Source organism: Centroberyx gerrardi, chromosome 17, assembly GCF_048128805.1.
Source record: "Centroberyx gerrardi isolate f3 chromosome 17, fCenGer3.hap1.cur.20231027, whole genome shotgun sequence".
Classification (NCBI taxonomy): Eukaryota; Metazoa; Chordata; class Actinopteri; order Beryciformes; family Berycidae; genus Centroberyx; species Centroberyx gerrardi.
In genome coordinates, this window is record NC_136013.1 from 23,836,684 (window position 1) to 23,857,904 (window position 21,221).

A 21,221-nucleotide genomic window follows, 5' to 3' on the forward strand; every position below is an offset into this window, starting at 1 on the left:
TGCATCATCTCTCGGAGAAGGTGAAAAAACACTCAATTTTATTTGATTAATGGTAAAGCAGGTCTCTCTTCACATTCAAAGGTATTTGTGAGGGCAAACTGATGACAATTTATCTGTTGATGACCACAGTGGATTGTTCAGTCATTCAAGACATTTACAATGAACTCCTGGATGTAGCTGTCCACAAATACTACAGTATGTAGCCTAAGGAACAATCCTTGTCTTATGTTGCCATCTAGTGGTTACTGGTGGTATTGCTATGTGAGGTGACCAGAAAAAACAAATTGTACAATGCAATGTGACAATGTCAAGTTAGCTAGCTGACTTTGATTAATTTACCCATTGAACGGGTCACCTTAGCCATCATCGCAACAATTGCCCCCCCTGAGAGATTTGGCAGGAGCCACCACTGGCAGAGACCATGGAAGTATTATATTGCTGGCAGAGACCAGAGTCAGGGAGGGCAGGGAGAGCAGAGAGGGCAGAAGGACAGAGAGGGTGGATAGTTTGTGGGAAGGAGAGAGGTAAGTAAGAGATAGTGGAAAGACAACAACCAGATGAGAAAGGGAGAAACAAAAGGTGGATGGGGAGACAGGTAAAAAAAAAAAATAAAGGAACACAAAAAGAAAAGGACAGTGGTCAAAATGCATAAAAGATCCACATTTGTGTTATAGGGTAAAATAAAAGACCTAAAGTCTTTCGAAGGCTTTTTAAACAATTTTAAATAAAGCATGGGGGACAGAAAAGGCACAGTTAGGGCTGGGCGATATGGCAAAAATCTTTATCACAATATCACGATCAGTCGATATCAATATATATCACAATATAAACTAAGTCATTTTTGTCAGGCTTAAAAATTACCTTCTGAATGAAAGCTGAAGATACCAGTGTTATTTGGACGCTTTTTTTATTTTCAATAAGAGAACATGAAAATGAGGTCTACTGTTAAGTGCCTGCTAAAAAACAAATGCAAGATAGTCAATTCATATATCCTTTGTGCAAAATACAGCATTTACATAATCATTAGGATATTGAATGCCTGAAATCTAAAATCTGCCAACTCACATACAAAGATTCCTTCTGAGCCGACGCTCGAACGGTAAAGTTTAAACTCATTTCTTTCTTTGCCTTCCTTCCACCACTCTTCTAAACTTCAGCAGCCAAAACAGAAAGCATGTGTAGGATTTGTACAGCAACAGGCTGCGTTCACATTGCAGAGCGGTTTCCGCTCAAAACGGCATTATTTTTTATTGACGGTCGTCCACCGCAATGCGAGGCAGGACTGCGCTTGAAGCGCTGGTGCTGAGCGCTTTGGCAGCGCCAGCTGAGCGCTGGAGCGGGGAGCTGAGACGACATCTCTGGGTGTTGTTGCTATGATAAACGTTAGCCTAGCTAACGTTAGCTACAAAACGGCAGGATGCCGGCTCTTGGTCCCGCCCCTGCTTGGCCTCATTGGTTGGTAGAACTCTGAAGTGACATTGATGAGCGGTGCGTTCAGACAAAGTTGAGAGAACAGGTCCAGCACTCACAGTGCTAAAATGAGGTGAGGTACCTGTTTTGGGTAGGGTGACCACATTTTCAAACCCCCAAACCGGGACCCTTAAGTGTACCGCACGTTCATGCATGCGCACATGTATGCGCTTATGCACGCACCATAGGCGTTTTCATCAGGATGGGGGACAATTATTTCAGTAATATATGTCATATAACATATTTACTGATTGTCAGATACTTTCAAAACTGCCAGTTTCAGATCACTGTCACCGGCGTTTGCCCCGCTGAAGTAGGTCGCAACGGTGCTACTACTAGCTTGTAGCCACCGCTTATGTTTGGCCGTCTTTATATGATCTTTTATGTCGGCATTTCCACCGTGCGCGACCGAAAATGTACTCTTGCAGTGTGTGCAGAACGCAGCACTTTCGTTGCCGGCTACTTCACAAAGAAAAGAGTAAGCCTTCTGGAGGTCTTTAGAAAAGACTGACTTTCTCTTCGGCACGACAGCTAACCGTTAGACAGTCTGACAGATTCTGTCAGACAGAGCCACAAGCGTCATAGGCTAGCAACAGCCTTGACAATGACACATTGATTGATTGACACACATACAGACAAATCAGTGTTGAATTCAGATGCGCGGTGCATTGTTTATGTTTTTTGATTGGGTTAGGTAATAATGAGCGGGACAGAACATGATAAACGTCTATGTAAGTGCTGAAAACAAGTGTAATACTATTATTATTATTTTAATTGTGGTGAAAACCAGGACAATTTGGTAGTGAATGTTGAAAACCGGGACATTTTAGTGTTTTACAGATATTTGTCCGGACTCGGGACACCCATCTTGAAACCGGGACAATCCCGGACAAACCGGGACGTCTGGTCACCGTAGTTTTGGGTCATAAGCGGTGAAAGTGCAACTTTTCCATAGGAAATAATGAAGAAACAGCGCCAGCGCTTCTTTCACAGGTCTTTGGTGTAACCTAAATTTGTTCAAAGGCTTTCTCTCCGCTGTGTGGAGTTGCTACTTAACCAAGCAATGATTTCTACCGACCATTCTATCGAGCATGTGTTATGTTTATATTGAGTTCTGTCGCGGTATATATCGTTATCGTTTTATCGCCCAGCCCTAGCACAGTGGGAGTAACCTATCAAGCAGCAAATAAAAAGGTCCTCTTCTTGTTCCCCTTATTGTAAGCCATGGCTCAACAAGAATATAAACTTCTCAGCCGCAATTTTTTTTACATACAAAGGCTCTGTTTTCCCAATAGATAGTAGTACAGAACTGACACAGGAATATATTGACAATTTGGAGCACATTTTCCTTGTTACTTTCCCCAACTTATGTGAGTACAATTTGACTAATGGGGTTACACTGTATGTGGCTGTCACAGAAAAACTGCAGGTGTATACGTGTTCTGACTGGTCTAATGGCAGTAAAATCGGAGCACTCCACATATTTTACTGCAATTATGCTTTTGGAAATCCAGGGTTAGATCAGTTCAGTCCAATTCATTTCAGGTCTTATATTTTCCCTATATCTCCTTTGTGTTTTTACTGCCGCCAAGGAGGTAATGTTTTCACCCATGTCTGTTGTTTGTCCGTCCGTCGCTCAGCAGGATATCTCAAAAAGTTGGGCACGGATGTGGGTGGGAGGTGGGAGTGAGAAAAATACAAACAAAAATCTTCTCAGATGGACTTTCGTTAAAGCAATATTCCATTTAGTTTTAACACGGGGTTAATTGGCACTTGACCGCCATGAGTTGTAGTGACACATCTTCTGATGCTAAGCTAGGACACATCATCGGTGATGTAACCTGGGGTCATCGGGTGTTTCGGGTCTTTCAACATCAGACACCCTAGCCCAGGCGACCCAGCTGAGGTTGAGCAGGCCTCAGCTTGTGCCCTAGCAGCAATCTCCCACGGATCCGCTCTCCTGATCCAGAGCCACCTGGATGCTTTCTCTGTAGCCTCTGTGCTGTTATAGATGGCTCTTCTCCTCCTCTCCCCTGTGATGCTAAGTACAGAGTAAGACCTGCTGAGGGACTGCCCTGCAAAGCCTCTGCACCCTACCTCCACAGGCAAGCACCTCGCCCTCCAGCCTTGTCTGTGGCAGTCGCTGACTAGGCCCTCATACTTCTCCTTCGCTTGAAGGCCTCCTCCATGTGCTCTTCCCATGGCGCGGTGAGCTCCAATATGACCACGCTCTTTGTTGTCTCTGATACCAGGACAATGTCAGGTCTGAGCGTGGTCTTGGCAATGTGTTGGGGGAACTTGAGTTGCCTGCCCAAGTCTACCCTCAGCTGCCAGTCCTGTGCCATCTAGAGAAGCCCTGATGGTGCTTTGGATTCTTCTCCTGGCTTCTCTCCGGGTCTGATGAAGCAGATGGATGGCTTCGTGGGTTTGGACCTCCGGCAGGTGTTGGTGGCACTGCAGATGGTTTTAAGTACCTGGTCGTGCTGCTAGCAATATCGGCCTTCCCCCAGAACCTTTGGACAGCAGCTCAAGATCTGCTGGAGGGTCCCCCTTGTCTGGCAAAGTGGGCACTCTAGTGTCTCCGCCAAGCCCCAGCAGTGCAGGTTGGACGGGCTAGGGAGGACATCATAGACTGCTTGGACCAAGAACTTGATGCGGTGTGGTTCTGCCTGCCAGAGGTCAGTCCACGAGATCTTCCTCTCCACTACTTGTTCCCATCTGGTCCAAGCGCCTTGCTGTGTCATCCCTACTGCCCTGCTGGTCCTCTTGTCCTGCTGCTCTCACCTACCCCTGAACTAGTTGCCGCCGCTCCCTGGAAACTTTAGGGTCACTTGACTACCGGTATTGCAGCACCTCCCTTGCACGCATGACCTTGAACTCCTCCTCGATGGATTTCAAAGGGAGCCTCAGCTTGCAGGTGTTTCTATAAAGGGCAATGCTGCTTGAACTCCTCGGTAGAGCTAGCCATCTCCTCAGGTAGCGGCTAACTCTCCTCTCCAGGTCTGTGATGGTAGAGATAGGGAACACATAAAGGAGTAGTGGCCACAGGATCCTTGGCAGTATCCCATGTTGATATATCCACTCCAGCTTCTCGCAGGTGTTCTTAATCAATACTGCATCTCTAAGGCTGCTATCGAAGGTCTTCCCCAGGCTTCTCACAAGCTTCTCAGAGATGGTAGGGATTGGTGTACCTGAGTTGGAGAACTGGAACTTCTCCATGACTCTGCCTTTCTGCACTGAGGTGTCAATGTATCGATTCTTAGCCACAATGCTGGAGAAAATCTTCCCTTCAACACTGAGCAAAGAGATGATTCTAAACTGGCTGATGTTCTTGGAGTCTTCCTCTTTAGGAATCCACACACCCTCTGTAAAACGCCACTGCTGTGCCACCTTGCCTCTTCTCCAGATGACCCTGATGATCTTCCAGAGCCGGTGTAACAGTCTAGGGCAGTACTTGTACACCTTGTAGGAGGTTCTGCTTGGTCCTGGTACTGAACTGGACCTTACTTGCCTTACTACATCCTGGACTTCTTTCAGGAGTGGCTCCCTCAGGTCAAAGGCCTCAGCTGGCTCTGGTGGTCTTATTAGAGCCTCACACTGCCCCAGGCCTTGGTCTCTGTTGGGAAAACCATAATATAAACTAGAAAATGTGCTCAGTAGAGCATAGACCCCAGCCATGTCTGACAACACCACACAAGGCAGTTATGCACCTTTTGGTGATATGCCTCGCCCACATTAAACCCAGTCCAAAAATCCTTGACAAGCTCCCCGCTGACAGCAAAGCGACGGAGATAGCGCAACGCCAGTTTTCCACTGGAATGGTACACATAAAAATGGCCACCGCTCAGACCATCCAGGAGCATTGATTTGAATGGGAGGGACCATTCTATCCATTCAAATTCTGTGGCTCCAACTGATGGCCTACAACAGCCCGAAAGACAGGTTAGCAATGCTGCTACATGCCTCTCACACCAGCCGGCTGATCAATATCCAGTTCATGGGGTTGGAAACTCTTTAAACTTTATTAAAAGTGGACCATATCAACCATTGGTTTCATTCCCTGTTACGGAAGGGAGGACGTTTTGGAAAGAGTGGTATGGAATTCATCACTGGCAAGAATACAGGCCTGCAATGGATAGGGCATTCTGTTTCCCATGTCGTGCATTTAGTAATGAGAGCAAAAACGACACTATTCAAGTAACTGGATTCCACAACTGGAAAAAAGCCACAGAAAAATTCAATCAACATCAGAAAAGTACTGCAGACATTTCTGCAGTGATGAAACTTAATGGATACAAACTGGTAGCGTTGCCTCTCAAATCAGCTCTGAACACGCAAAGAGGATTGATGAAAACAGACTGTACCTGAAAAGAGTTTGCAAGACTTTGCTGTTCTGTTGCCGCTCTGGAATTGCCCTTTGTGGACACGACGACGCAGAAGGATCTTCTAATCGGGGAATTTTTTTGGAGCTGATGGAGTTAAGAGCTGTAATGTTTTGCCTATCTGTCTGTCTTTTCAAAGTGTGCTTGGACCCCGCAATCGCCACTTGCAGCTATATTGTTGATGTTCATTTTGTTATCAACATTTAATCTTTGTTTGCCTACTCTCGGCACCCAAAGGTTGAATTATTGTGTTGTATCAACTGGCGATGGACTAGCAAAAATACATTTATTTGGTTGAAAATGTCACAGATTTTTACTTTAATTAAACATATATGAATGAAATGTCTGAAAAAATGTGAATTAAAGCATTATGAGGGTGAGCAAAATAACAGCAGTAGAACATACTGGGACAAAGAAAAAGTATAAAATTAGTTAAAAATTAAAAAATAAATAAATAAATGAATAATCAAGGTATAAGCAAAGTATAATAAATGAGAAATATGTGAATATGAAGAAAACAAATGAATTATATACATGACAGCTTATACATGATCTCCTCTCCTATAAGGTTGTCTATCTGACCAGGAATCCCAACGATGCAATGGTGTCCTACTTTCACTTTGTCAACTTCATGAAAATTTTCGAGAACCCTGAGAATTTTGATGAGATGCTGGACAAGTTCTTCAGTGGATGGAGTGAGTGATGCTAACATTCAAAAAGACCCACTACATCAGGGATTCACACAGTCGGTCTCCAGAGAAAATAAGAATAGTTAAATTTTCTTGCTATCTTGTATATCAATTAGTGCAATGAGAGAGTTTATATATTTGCTATCTAAATATCACATCCTGGGCATCTTTGTGGTTAAAAAATGCACTAGATCTTTTTGTTTCATCCAGTCTATAGGTAATGGCATTTTTTAGTTAGGAGTTAACAAAAGAGGAATTGTTTATCATAAAGGCTTTGTACTCGTGTCACAAATGTCCTATCAACCATGGCTGGTGCCATCATGAAGGTCCACTGGTGAATAAGCTGTGTGCATAATGTCTAAATATATAACAACCAGACTAGAAAAAGAGGGATACCTGAAAAAGATTGTTGTGTGGCTGTAGATTTGTGTGACCAGACTTCTCCATTTTCTGGGGACAGTCCTCGGATTTGGTGCTTTGTCCCCAGCTGGCACTGTCCCAAGAAATGTCCCTGGATTTCCCTCCTCTCTGGATGCCGTTCCCATCATCTCTAGTATTACCCTATGGGTGTGGTGATTGTCATTTTTACCTCAGGACCACAGGAACTTTACCCTGTCTGGCTGTCTTGATTGGATTAGTATTGCAGGACAACTTTGGTAATGTAGTCTAATTTTATGATTTTAATGCAAAAAACGTGAAAACATTAAAAAAAAAAAAATTATTGGGCACAGCAAGCAAATTATATGTATGCAGAAATGCAGAAAATTTTGAAATTTTGAAAATTGAAATTGAGTAAAAGATTACCTGTATGTTTGAAAAGGGCCATTTGGTCAAGATCATAGAGAAGGCATTTATCCTGGACTATGGAGCACATCTCCTTGTATGCCTCCGACTCCTGTGTCACAGAGCTTGTCATTTCTGAGACCTGAAAGTAGAATGTGTATAACATTAACTCAATGGAAATAATTTCAACTGAATGGAAAATTGGCAAAGATAGAATTGGTAGTGATAGCAAGTAATAACTCAAAGTTATTAGAAGTGTGAAAGCCTGAGTAAAAGTGTGTCTACAGTACCTGCACCAACTCAAAGTGGACAATTTTGTGGAGTCATCCATAAACATGTGATTCTTCAAAATAATTATTGCTGGACAAAGACAATAACCTAAACAGTAAGGTGTCCACATATAGTATTATGGTTTCTATATGTTTACATTAGCCTGAATCGCGTCCCAGCCACTTTTCAGATTTTGTGTGAGTGTAACAACATGGCCATTCAATCTGAATATCAGGCTATGCTTACCTCCTATCGCCATACAGATGAACCTCAAATCCTTCAAGCTCTCTCAAGAGGATTTCCTGTTGTTGTTTGTGTTCTGCATCTATGGCTGGTAGCAGGTATGATGACTGGATGGTGTACATTGTGTTCTTACTAGGGATTTGAAGGTTCATTACTTCCACCAGGTCCACAAGGTCTTGGTGATTTGCACCGGTGAATAGGACAGCTGAGGCAAGCAGCAAATGGTTCTATGGTGTTCCCCTGATATTGGGGCATGACGTTCAGTGCCCTTTGTCCACTGTGGCAATGCCATTGAATTCTTATTCAACACTTGCCTGAGCACAAATCTGACATGTCTTGAACAGCTGCATAAGGCGTGACTCTTCAACAATCCATTTCTTCTCTTTTCATTCATCAGCAGAATCAGTTGTACTCTCTCTATGGCTGCTTGATGAGGGAGGTGGCACATAGCTGACATCAGGGACATCATGATCCAGATCCATGGAACTCATACTTGTGTTGAGTGAAGCAAGGTCAGGCGGACGGGTGGGAGGAGTTTTTTAGGTGTTGATGTCACTGCTCCAGTATCCTGTGGTTTGGCAAATTCCTGTGGAAGGGGAATTGGACATGGGTTGGCCACGTTCTGCAATGGACAGACAGTGTAGGCTATGCTATGTGTTTGACTGAGCTGGATTGATTTGGATTGTATTGTAGTAAAATGGACAGGAGCTCCCTCTCATTGAGCTTGATATACACAAATATTATAACCACATACCTTATGCCATCAGGTGAAGTCAGCAGCATGGCTCAGCAGCTTCCAAGCCAGAACAGCCAGGTTGAGCAAGAGCTTCTCCCCCCAGGCTGTCAGGCTCCTAAACTCCCGCCAAGTTTGGCTGCTGTGGGTCCTATGGTTTGCTGCAGCAGCAGCAGCAGAAGAAGACTAACGAATACAATAGGGTTCAAAGCACTGTGTGCTCAGCCCTCTAATAAAGGATCCAGTCTGTAAAATTGTTATAATTTTGTCAACTATGGACTTAAGTTGCCTGCTGTTTTTCTATAGTAGCAATATAGCAATAGTGATTCAACCTACAGCTAGTTCATGAAAGCTTTTCCAGGTTCAGTTCTGGGCGGTCTTTCCTGGGAATTGATGCATTTTATGTTTCTGGTTTGTTTGGAGTAAATAGAAAAATAACTGGGTAGACAGCATGTGCAGTGATAGCCACCAGAGGAGGCTGGTCAGAGGAGGATGCTCCTCTTGCATTTTTGAGAGGCAAGAGGGAGATCAAAATATGAAAAAAAAGTAATTGGTTAAAATAAACCATTACAAAATCTCAGTATGATTTATAAAATATTTTTTTCTCTCTCCACGATTAACATTCTGATTAAAATGCTTCAACAGCGACACCTGTAGACAAGAGGGAAAAGGGCAGTCTGTCTTAAGTGGTGGGGAACAGAGGATAAATGAAAAGCATGAACATAATGAACATGGCAAGCGAGTGTGAACTCACATTACTGTAGGCATGCTGCTATTAAAATACAGCAAGCAAAAATAAAATTGTCCACTTTTCATTGTGTGTATAACAATAACGTTCAAGAAGCCAAGTTCAAAGTGTGTGGGCCGTAGTGTCTCTCTCGCTTGCTCGCTCTCTCCTTTTCTGCTACTGGACTGCCCTTTCTGTGTCTTTCCTTGATATACAGTTACAAAGAAGAAATTACAAAACAAAATCACAAAATCATCTCAAGAAAAACCCTGGAGAGCTAAAGATTGCCCACTAACACATTCAGTCGTTTAGGCCTATACCAATTTATGGTCAAAACAGTATAATATAAACGCATACGTCTGCTATAAGATCAGACTCAACAGTGACTAATATCTTCCTACCTTAATGCAGCAGCATCTGACATGGGGCCGAATATGGCATTTTGAAATGTTCAGAGCACATTTGTTTATTTCATTTCACATAGTCATAGAGGTAGCCCAACATCAGGATTTTGCTGCGGAGACACTGAGGAAGCTACAGGAATATACAAGGTCAGGAAGAGGCTCCGGACCATCATCGGAGCTCACTACGCCATTATCTACCCAGCTTTTCTCAAGATCACAGTGAATGGCACTACCAAGATGTTCCACTTTCCGGACCAGGCGTCCGTGCTTTCCAGAGGAGTATAGTGCAGAGTTCTCTCAATTTGAAGCATGTGGAAAAGATGAACTGAATAATACACAGTTCTACAAATATCATGTATCATTTTTGGTATCCATCCAATATTGAATCACCAAGATCCTTTCATTCAATAAAATGACCATACCAAGAACTTAACTAGACAGGTCTGAAGCAGTACTCAATAATTATCAAGCAGCATATAAACATTCACTACTCACTTAAATGCACCAATGCAACCTGTGGCAATCTGAAACAATGGCTCCCACACTTCTGCCTTGTTCATTGGGCTTACTTTAGGTGTGCTCGATTTGACGCCGAAGGTTCCTATAGGAAACTTGACCTGGGCTGTGTTTCCCCAATAACCATTGCTATTAGTGGTCATGAAGGTTTCCTTTGATCATCACAGTCATAGGAATATATGTAAGCTACTTGTTTTATTTGACTCAATTCATATAGGCCTACATTTATTATTTTTATTTTTATTTATTTTCTGAACTAGGCCACACAATTTCTCTAATTTCTCTGAGTTGTTCGCCGCTTTCATCCGGTGCAGCTGGAGAGCGGCTGGAGGCTTGGCGGCGTGTTTATGCTTTAAGGCTGTTGGACAACATTTAAGCCTATATGGAAACATTTACACCAAAGTGATTTTTTTTTTTTTTTTTCCATTCCTTAACAGTCACCAGCGTTAGGTTGGCTCATCATTAGGCTACCAGCTATCCCCATCCACGCCAGTTTGGCAGCCCAGCCGGTTATCAAGTTTACTCCAAAACAAAAGCTAAAGGCAGAAAAGCCTAATCAATAATGGGAGGCATTTAAAAGCTGCATGTTTTGAATAAGCAATTCCGGGGTTTTACCAGTTTAAATCTGATCAAGTCTTTGCTTTCAAGCCTCGAGTCAAGCCAAGTCTTGAAGCAGTCAAGTCACAAGAAGTCCTGATTTTCGCGACTCAAGTTCGAAGTGCGCCTTCGTTACAGTTCGCAAGGGGCTACTTGGCTATATGCTAAGCCACTGATTAATAGATTATATTTTCGCTTTATGTACTTTCTAACAAACTAGTCATCATGTGTCCATATAGCCTGTGACCACAACGTTGTGCGCCTTTACGCACAGGTGAGGCATACGCTCTGATCCACTTTGGCTAGGCAGGCTATATGGATGTTATATCCGCAGATGAAATTGTCTCCTGCCAAATTGAGAGTATGGTAGCTTGATAGCGCTTCACAGACATCATATGTAAATGACTTACCTCAAACATACCGCAAGCCGTTGCTCAGGATCGATCTTTGTAAGATAGATGTTGTGGGTTTCAAATGGCAAATATTTAATTTTGGCATCAAACTCTTCATATGGACAATTCTTCATATGGACATTAGCAGAGCAATGCACCATGGTCAGCAGTTTATCAAGCTGAGCACATCAGAAATACGGTATACGCTTTCTTTGATAGATTGACATTGTGTGGTTGGAGGAGGAAACCAAAGTAATACTTCAGTCAGATCAAATGCTTAGTTTGAATAGGTTTGATGGAGCATGATTCAATGGAAGACTTAACACTAGAATGAATAATAGATTTTGGGGATCTACGAAAAGGCCAACAAGACATCAACTGAAGGGGGTTAGGGCATTTTTGAGAATCTAATAACACTCATTTATACAGAAAATTAGCCTTTGAAAAGTCATGGAGGAAGATGTCTAAAGTCAAAATATTTAAATATTAAAATTCTGAAATTCAAAACAGTCAACTGACAGCAGCTTGCTGGTAAACCAGCATTACATAACAGTGCAGTCATGAATGATGGCTGCATCACTTACTTACTATTTTGTCCACTAGATGACAACCTATCACCATAAAATGGAATCTGGACAGTGCAAGTTTAGATGTGAAAAACTGCTCACCACAGTGTGAATTCAAGGATAAGGTGACTAATCAAGTAAGTGATGTTTTGGGGGTGAACATCAACCAAGACATTCAAGATTTCCTATTGTCCTTCCTACAATGAAATTATGAACAACCAAACTTATCAATGCAGAATGTGTGACCAGACATGTGAGAGACAAATCTCATACCTCTGTATGTGTATATGCGTGTTACTTGGTAAATGTGTATGTGTGTAGTCTAATGGCAACTAGAAACTGGCAACTAAAAATGGCCAAATTTCCCTTTTTATTCATGCATAATACTTGTGTTGTTTATTTTAACGTCAAGTGTGTTTGCTCCAATGCCTCATGTCTTCATGGTTGTGCAGCATTCCTCCGAGTGTCCCTTGGGCTTTGGCCAGCATCTGCAGGAACTACCAGTCAGTAAAGGGTGCAGTTACACTAATATTGCCATTGTCATAATTGCCTCTGCACATTTTATTTATTTATTTATTTATTTGTATGTGCATTTCTTTTGTCATTCCTCTTCAAGGCTCACACTGATGACCACATTCATCATATAGTTTTTCACATGCGAAACAGCAGTTATCAATGAGGGACATCTTGTACGAATGGCACATTAGGTTGCACACACTAATGTGGGGTTACATTTGGTGCTGGGGCCTAGGTCAATCCTTCGTGTTAGTTCCAGGACTTTTTATAGCTTCAAAATTGTTCTTGAGATTTTTATAATGGCGTATATTGACTGTGGTACCATAACTGATACATATTTGTTTATTTGGGGCCAGGTAATTAAGTTTTATTGCTTTTTACATTCTTCTAGTAATACGGGCAATATTCCTGAATTGGGGGGCCAATCAAATTAAAAATGAAAAATCCATGCTAAATCACTAATAAAAAAAAAAAAAACGGCTATTGTTGAAAACAATAGCTATTGGTTGACAGGGGGTTACAAAGATAAAGTCACAGGCAGTAAGCAGTAACAGTGGAGAGAAGTGCAGAGTAGACTAGCAGTAGCAGTATATAGTGTATGGTATGGTACGGCTCTATAGGAGATAAGAGCGGATGTGTCAGTGCCATTGGAAATACAGCATTAAAGCAAAAATCCACCCCAAACACTTTAACACTATTAAAAACCGTTATTGGTGAAGTGGCTTGCATTTCTGGGTCCATTTTGTTGTTTGGTCGTGTATTTTTTTATTCCGGTGGATAACTGGACAAACTTAAATGACACGTCAAGATATTTAAGCTTTAAGCTGCAATGGAGTATGATAGCAGAAATTGTTTCAGCGATCTAAAACATCAACAGTAAACACCAGCCCCTCAGAATCAAAGAGCAAGGGCTTTTTCTATATATACTACTGTATACACTATACACAAAAAATGTGGCTGATGAAGGGCCTGTGTACTCAAAATGTCACAGCAATTTAGGTGTTAATAAATAAACCGTGGAGCATAAGAAAGTGGGCACCATTTTGCACCGACATTCAACAATCATACAGAGAGAAATCCATCGTAGAAGAGAAAGAGCTATCAAACATTGTAGCCTCAATAGACCATGATGCAATGCAGCCACAAGATGTGTTGTCTCTTGCTTTTTCCTGAGTGGAAACTCTGGAAAACTGCTCCCTTGCCCTTACTAACACCATCGATGTACACGTAAAACCAATGGCTCAATGCAAGAAGTCCAAGTTCCAAGGAGGTTGTCGAAAGGCATTATGGGAAATGTAGGAAATCACTTGCTGAAGTAGAATTGGAGGCAGGTTGAGGGAAAGTGGATACAACAAAAAGGTAAATTACAGCACTTCATAACAAAATAACTCCTGGAATGCGCTGAACATCACAGATTGATGATATTTAACAGTGTAAGAGTAGTGTAAGAGAGGGTGGAACACATTATCATTATCAAGGATCAAATAGCCAGAGTGTATCAAGTAATGTAATAATTAAAATTATTAACATTGAGGCATAGTCTTATAAAACAGGTAATAGATGATTATTATCAATGATAGATATAATAAAGATCCAGTATATCAGAATAAATGAGCATTTGTAATGAATCAAATGAGTAAATCTAGAGGCATGAGTCAAATGAGGATCAATGGGATTGAATGAAGATGATCAGTTTACATATAAGTGGCCAATGGCAATAGGAAAAACATTAACATAAAGACTAGGCCTCAATAGACTAATCAAAAATAAAATGATTATTTAATGGATACAATTTGCATAAATATAACATGACATTGTATTACTTAAATAGCATACAGGTGTGGGATACATTGTATCACAATGAAACAATAACTAAATGCACAACAGAGCGCAAAGAGGGAAAAAAACAGCGCGGGATAATCAGGGCAAAATTCTATCACATATTTAACTAACATAAACTAGTAACGTAACTTAGCTTCTCATGCACAAAATTCATGAATTTGAGAACTCGTTTTGGTCAAGGACGAAAGATAGTTTTTCAGCGATCTAAAACATCAGGTTTTGGTGTCAGACCCTCAGAATCAAAGAGCAAGGGCTTCTTTCTAGAGCTGCCATTTTGCACCAAGAGATGTTCAACAATCATACAGGGAGAAATCCATCGTAGAAGAGGAGAGAGACCTATTTCTCCAAGACACAAGACATGCTGTGTTTTGAGTAAGCGGTGTGACTCGCGCTTTATCCCGACTGGAAAATCTGCACCTACACGTAAAACCCACAGCTGAAAGCAACAAGTGCACATCCAGTCTCTGGGGGGTTGTCAAAATTCTGGTAAACATAGGACATCACTAACTGAAGTAGATGAAGCAGGCTGACTGAGGGAAAGTGGGTACAACAACAAGGTAAATTACAACTCTTCATCACAAAATAACTCCTGGAATGCATTGAACATCATAAATTGATGATATCTAACATCTAAGAGTACTATCTGAGTGTGCATTTTTCCTTTATATTGCTTTTTCACACCACACTACACCTGATATGACCTTAGCTATACGTTAGAATTAGTGAGAATTATCAAAGAAAGATGAAAAGAAAAAAACAAACCTGGCACATTTGGAGATGTTTGTTTTCTGATCATTCTGACCATGGCTATAGTTTACAGTAGTTTGTGTGTCTGTAAAATCCCACCATAGAAAATCTGTAACTGTCTAAAGAGCGATAAAATATTATTAGCATTGTATTACCCCAGATGGCCCCTGGTATAAAGTTATGGATGAAAGTGCACAGTGAAGGCTTTGTAAGTGAGGTATGAGTCAGACTCATAAAATGGAAACGGCATTGTTTACTTTGCAGAAAACAGGTGTAAGAGGGTTAAATGTGGTCCTTAAACAACAGCCGTGAGGTTGTAGTTTCCACTATAATAGTTATTATTAAACTCTTTATCTAACACCCCTTCCCCTGCCCTCATGCTCCTTTTGCTCCAATGCCTATTAATTAACAACATCCATTCACATCATTATGATACTCATAAAAACACTCTTGTGGCAAGAAGAGTGTTGATGCCGTGATATGCAGCTAACGTGCCACGTATCCACTCGCATATGACCCGGTTTGCCCAGTAGGCCTCAGGTTCTGTCTGCCTCTTTCAATGTTTCCTTTCTGCCCCGCCTGTGGCAAGTGACATGGCAAGTAGTGATGGGAATTCTGTGAGTCAGGTCCTTTGGCTTCAGCTCACCTATTAGAACCGGCTCTTTCGGCTCCCAAACGGCTTTTTATTCAGTGATTTCCATTTGTGTCAAAATCAGCTGAGCCTGCGGTATTTTGACTTATAAGATAATATAGCACTTTATTGATCCCTTGGGGAAATTCAGGTGCCACAGCAGTAATTGGTGGACAATGCCAAGGGAGTCTAGTATGTGTCAAGTACAAGGTAATAAAAGAAAATAGGTACTAAAATAAAATAAAGGTAATGTACATAATATACAACAATAGAGACAGTGCAAATAATGCAAATAAATGCAATAATAAATACGATTAGTGTTTGTGCACATCCATCACTTAAGTTTGCAGTGGGATTTTACTGTATCTTTTTCTAACTACCAAAATAGCTAATTTGCATTGTGTTTGTTATTAAAAACTTTAAACGTAATTGGTAATTGGATCTCAGAGTTCAGAATGCATCTATCGCACAAAGTAGGCAATTTGAAATTTATAAATCACATACATCCAGACGGTTCAACAATTTGACAGAGCATGTGGAGTTCACTGAAAAAAAGTTCAAATGGTTCAAATAAAGGTTCAAGTAAATAAGGCTGGGCAAAGACCTGTGGTTCCTCTTCTATATCGAAGTCGTTGGACATTTTCTTCTGGGTTTGAAAGTCTGATAGGTCAGCAGTTAGTGTTATAAGTCACTTAGAGCAGAGCACTCTCAATTTGTGTGAATAGCAAAACAAACCTTTATTCATAAGAAAATGCTGCAGAAGTGTTTAGAGGCACCCGGGTGGTGTTGCGATGTCTTGGGTTACAGTCTGGTTTAGAATTCTTGTTGCTTGTCATCTCCTACTTTCTCTCTACTGTCTTTCCTGTTGTTCTCTTCTGTTAACTATCAAACGAAAGCAAAAAATAATCTGTCTCTTAAAAAAAAGATGGATAGGAAACCGGTTGAAGAGAGGAGTGTTGGACTATGCACCTGGGACTCCCAGAAGGTGTTAAAACACCAGGAGCCCTCTCCCAGAAAGTAGAGGAGGGATCACATTAGGCTAGCAGGCTAGCAGGTGCAAACTTCACATTAAAGCGAGGACTAATGCCTCCCTCGTAAATGCTTTTATGGCTGCATCTGTTTTCAAGTCCTGTGGTGGTAATGTCAGTGAGAGAGAGGAATGCTTTATGACGTAGCAACCACAGGGGGCGGTTTCTCTCCATCAAGTCCCACGTAGGTATGATCAGGACTATTCTACAGAGACTATACACTCCCTTTTAAAGGCGAATAAGTCTTCATATTCTCATGCTATTCAAGTGCTCTAAGGCCAGTTGAATACATATTTGAAACATGAGCAAGTTTCTCCCTAAAAAACAAAGCAGACAGGCAAGATTGTAATCCGCAATGTCAGCAAGATGTGTAGCCTGGAGCTGGCAATTATGCCAACCATGAATGCAAAACCTTTTGACATGTTCCAGCAATACAAATATATCATATATTGATAAAGGTTTTTATCCAAGGCTGTTTAATGCTTATGCTGTCAAAATTTGCCCTCACACCCACCCCTAAATGCTGAAGATATATCTGTTCAAATGAATTCAAGTTGTGGCAGTAAGTAGGTAATAATAATAATAATAATAATGATAATAACTTTATTTATATAAAACTTTTCTTAACATGGTTACAAAGTGCCTAGACAGTGACAACAAGGAAACAATCTAAAATAACTGATAAAATAAAGAAAAAATAAAATAAATAAATAAATATCAAATCAAGGTAGACCGTCCTTGAACTGGAGGATGAATAAAACATCTCATTATTAAACAGCCTTGTCAATTTTCAGGTTGTCCAATATTAGATATTGGACAACCTGAATTCCATGAATATGGCACCTTGAATAAAAACTATTCACTGTAATTAAACTTTCTAACCTGCAGTGGCAAATTTTGGTTTAAGTAAATGCTGCTGGTACTACTAGCCTATTAGAATTATGTCATGACACCAGAGGATGTTGACCTAAATGCAAAAACTTGACACCCTGTATTTTCAATTTTCAATTATTTCTTCTGTTAGTTCAGATTTTGTACATCTGAGGTTAAACTAAACCAGTGGTCACACTACTCAAATTACATAGATGAGAAATAATTTACAAAAAACTGTATGGGAGGTCATCCTGCTGTACAAATAGAATGTATATGAATTGGCAGCATAAATTCAATAAATTTCACTTATATGTTTTAAAGAGGGTGATAAGAAAACAAAGACTGGATTCACCAAAGCTTTAGGGTTTGCCAGCTGCTGTTTACACTTTTAATCAAGTTTTTTTGTGGAAAGTTTGATGCTTTGGCCATGTCACGACCTTGGTATTTTAATTTACTATAGCTAAACTTATAATGACAAAGAACAAACTTTTTATTCTTGTTGTAAAAAAGAATCTTTTTCAGTGACATCATGGACAGTTCCTGATAACTTCCCCTGCCATTGTTTGGCTAATTAGCTTCATAATAGATACATGCGGCTTGTCCACTGAAACCCCATGTTTCTGTTTATGACAGCAAGGCTGTGGTAAACTGACTCATCTGAAGCCTTTTTTTCTGTATGAGGTCACGGCTTAACTCGCAGAGCAAGGTGGGCCTCGACTTAAAGACTCGGCTTGTGGTCTTGCTGCTGTTCGTTTCCAAGGGGGCATTTTATGATATCGCACCTGTTTGTTTGCTTTAGCCATGAGTCAGTTGCCCCTGTGTTGTACTGTAGTATACTGTTGTAGCCGTCTTGTTCTAATTTTATACAGTTTACAATCACACCCTAGGGAATAACAATGCACTCATCTCTGTGCTTCTCAGCCCATGATCTAGATGTTTTTTGTATTAATTTAGTTTATCAGGATTTAAAGGGGAAGCTCTGGTATATCCAAGAAATTGCGAAAAAAAATATACTAAAAATAGCAGCTTGGCCCAACTGATGAGAAATTTTTTTTTTAGACTTGGAAAAAGGGCAACTTACAATATGTTATAAGTGAAATCACATCTCTTTAATGCATCTTGTGTATTATATTTGAAGTTTTGTTGGATGCGGCACATTGATCACCTGGATTCACTTCCCTGAATCACTACATTTTACTCTAAAAACAAAACCGTCCATGGGCCTCTTTCACAGCAGTTCCCAAACCACAAACATGGGTTTGATGTGACCATGCTTACTACAAATCAAACACTTCAAACAGTAATGTCATTACCCTATCGTGGTGAATCATCAAATTAATGATGGAATCACTGTGGGGATGTTCATCACAACAGGGTGGCCATTAGAAGAGGTGACCACATAACTTTGCAATGTACGTAGATTATTACACTACCCTTTCATAGCAGATCATTAGATTCATTATATGTAATATATTTGGGCAGCACACTGAATTTAATATTGGAATTAAAGTACTGTGTTAGCTTTAAGGTAACCATAGTACCATCAGTACCATCAGTACATTTTCAGGGGAAAATATGCAGCTGAAAACCATGTGAAAGCTGTTATAGATGCTGAAGAGACGGATACTTTAAAAGATTGTCTCACTATAAGAAAAGCCATTAGATCACAGTAGTGAAATGCATTTTAAAGCCTACAGGCACACAAACACAGACAAGTTAGCATGTTGTTAGCTAGCTCTGGCTTTAGCTATCTAGCATTAACATAATAACATTAGATAGCTAAGGTTAATGTAGTGCCACGGTTGGCAACGTTACCTACTCTCTCTGTCTCCAGCTTTCATCTTCATGTCACGTCTTCATTTCATCTTCACATCATTTCCGCTGTGCCACGAAAAGTTTGTTGTCTCAGTTGGATAGGGTTTTATTTATCTGATCCTGCTGTTACTGCATTTTTATCCCTCTTAACTTACGTCTCAGTCATGGATTAACGTTACCATTTGAGTGACTGACTCTTGGGCTAAGCTCGGACCTAAACCTGTATCTGACGTGCTCAACAGAAAGGAAGGCGTTCTGCTCACCTCCCTCCACAAGAAGACCTGCAACCTGACAACTGACTAGGTGTTGGAAAGACTCTGTTCATCTGACCACATTCCCACACTCTCTTCTCCCTCGTCATTGGCTTCTGTGAGAGCTGCTGGGATGACTGCTTCACCCCCTGGTGGTCCCCCTCAGCCCCAACGATCACATCGCGGCTCCAGTAGACGGATTACACGAGAGAGTCCACCCCATCCTGCCGCTTCTCACCCCGTCCCGCCCTCCGAGCTCATCCATGGTCCACCACATCATCCTTCCCAGAACAACATGATCTTATAAAATTTTGGGAAATGAGCATGAAGTCTGCAGCACAGATTACGTGTCGTGGACATCAATTATGTGAAGATTACATTCCTGCACCATGAATTGGATTCTGTGACAATGAATTGGATTCTGTGACAACAGCACAAATTGGACACGGCGGTTAAGTTTAGGCAAGTAAAACAACTTTGTTTATGGTTATATAGGGTTAGGGTTAGGAAACTAAAACAGCTTTGGTTAAGGTTAGTGTTAAGGTTACGGTTAGGTTTAGGCAACTAAAACAACTTGGTTAAGGTTAGGAAAAGGCTTTGGTTGTGGTAAAATAAGCCAAACTGTAAAAATTAAAACTTCACTCATGGTAGAAATCTTCTAGGTATGACATGGGAATCGAACCCAGATCATCAGAATTGAAGGAAAATGGATATGCCCATCCACCACCCCAACCACAACCCTTACTTTCCACTGTGCTATTTCAATGTGACACTACATCCTGTTCATAGTCGTGCCTCCTTCACCATATGCTATCATGCCTTTACACAACTTACAAATTGTATGCTTCTCGTCAACAACCTTTGAATCATTTTCATACTTTACTGGAAATACAAAAATGTAATCACCTGTCAGGGCAGCATATCTTCACCAATGCAGGCCTGTGGTGGCTTAACGAGTTTGATAAAGGTTAACAGTGGCAGTATACAGTATATTGTTTATGACAAGAGTTCCTTCCTATGCCCCCGCCTCCGTACAATATGGAAACCATTATCCCGCAAAAAATGCGGATGGAGATTCCAGCAAATCTCCTCAGAATAGATAGTTTTTGATACTATTTCCTTATTATGTGAAAACTGTTGACCAGCTGCTCTAGCCATTCTTGAGGAGAAGACATTCTGCATCCCAGTGTCTTAAGAGATATTAGTGCTGGACATAAACTAAAAGACAAAACCAGCCACTGTTAAGGTCATCAAACACCATGACAGACCAGAGAGAAAATAAGGAATCTGGAGGGAGAATTAATTTCTCCTCAAAACGTGGTGATGGTACTCCAGGGAATAAAATGTGTTAGGGTGCAATGAGGACCTTGTGCAAAAAAGCATCAGATTTTCTCTTAAAGCCATTGTAAAGTAATGGTTACTATTTTAAATTGTTTCGTTATTGCATTTGTAATGGAGACATGATGTATTGTGTATAAAAGGTAGAATTTTGAGAAGCATTAATCCCAAAAAATGTAAATCAATCACTACATTTTGGATGAGTGGGGTTAACAAGAATATGGTGATAAAGGGGCGTTCTTGACTTCAATGAACCAGAGTGGCATCAGTTGAGTTTCAACTTGAACTGCTTGAATTCTATTCACTAAAACTATTTGAATTGAAGGACTGATGCTATCCAATGCTGCTATCAGATCCAGTTTGTGTTGGATTGTGAGTTTAGTCCATAAATTCTCAGTTCATCATGAG

At 40.8% G+C, this 21,221-nt stretch overlaps 1 pseudogene; it reads right to left on the reverse strand.

Annotated features, from left to right (window-relative positions):
• Positions 1-3,285: 3,285 nt before the first annotated feature.
• Positions 3,286-5,148, reverse strand: LOC139915116 (uncharacterized; annotated as a pseudogene).
• Between the last annotated feature and the right edge of the window lie 16,073 nt (positions 5,149-21,221).